The sequence below is a fragment of the Thamnophis sirtalis genome, unplaced genomic scaffold (assembly GCF_051295495.1).
Source record: "Thamnophis sirtalis isolate CommonGarterSnake01/CBP01778 unplaced genomic scaffold, rThaSir2_p1.2 scaffold_3, whole genome shotgun sequence".
NCBI lineage: Eukaryota > Metazoa > Chordata > Lepidosauria > Squamata > Natricidae > Thamnophis > Thamnophis sirtalis.
The window spans coordinates 116,198,830-116,200,132 of record NW_028261383.1 but is presented as its reverse complement, the minus strand read 5'-3'; positions in this window follow the sequence as shown (position 1 = coordinate 116,200,132).

Genomic DNA, 1,303 nt, shown 5'->3' with positions numbered 1-1,303 from the left:
GATCTGCGCAAAACTCTGCTGCTGTGCTTAATTTATTGAGCCTGAGCCTCCTTCACAGGTAATGCCTCCCCAAGGATATTCTTATTTGGTGTAAACAGTGGTAAAATGTTCCTTCCACGACTCACTTGTCTCTGTTTACTGTATGCCTCTCTGACAGGCAGGATCTACATAAGCAAGATAGTGATCAGAGTATCAACAGGCCATTAAAAAAATACCATTTACTTTTCGAAGGGTAAACTGTATCTTCCTGACTTCCCTTGCAACATCACCCCCCCCCCCAAAAGAAAGAAAACGAAATTCCTTGTGTATCAGAAGAGCAAAACATGGTACATGGAAGAAGGAGCAGTGGGGGTGGGGTCCCTTTAGGAGGCTTTTAATTTTTGCCCTTCTGATGATTAAATGTCCTTGAACTGATGGAACATAAACACAGAAGTTGGCTTTCAAACTGCTTCTTACTGGTTCCTTTGTTTCTGCTGGACGACAAAAATAGAATCAGGCGAACAATAAATTTTACATTTCTAAATAAGTGGCTATGAGATTTAGTGTCTATGAAAACAAAGGTGCTATAAATGTATGTCAGGGCTTGTCTGGGAAGGGCTTTGGATTAATCGATCACATATTTAAAATGTAATGTTGAGTAGATATACAATATCTCAGCCTTCATCAATAAGCACATGGATTTAATTTGTAGCATTAGTTATATCGGAAAACAAGCACTAAAATGACATTGGCATTAGATGGGAATGCAAAGGCAACTTAATGTCACTTTAATTCATTCTATCATTGTTCCCCTCTTCAGTTTCAGTTGCCAAAGGTCCTTCTAAGTCCTGGAAAACTACATTCAATTTCAGTGCCTCTTTCTCAATAAAGGTCTTTAAAGTGAACTTTGGGGAGATGATCATTGAGCCCGGGCTTCAAAGAAAGGCTCAAATTTGGACCTCAGCTCACTGGATTTTTTTAAAATATTGAAATTAGGTCTTCATTCTTCTTTTGATACCATTTTTTAGTTACAGATAGGAACCTTAAAAACTAGAAATTTCCAGGACCTCTCTAGATTTCTAAGTGTGTTTGTATTTGCATAATGAAATTGGAAAATTCCTCTCCATAGCATAATAATCCTTTGCATTGAGTTTGATTCCTCATAACCTTGTGGACATACAGTCTCCACAGACATTTTCAGTTCTGGTGCAGCTAGCTCCCTACCACTAGTTCACTGCCGGACAACTCCACGCAGCTAGTTTACTACCAGGAGAACTTTCCATGACTGGTTGCAGGGACAGGCAGGCAGATAGCTGAGTGAGTG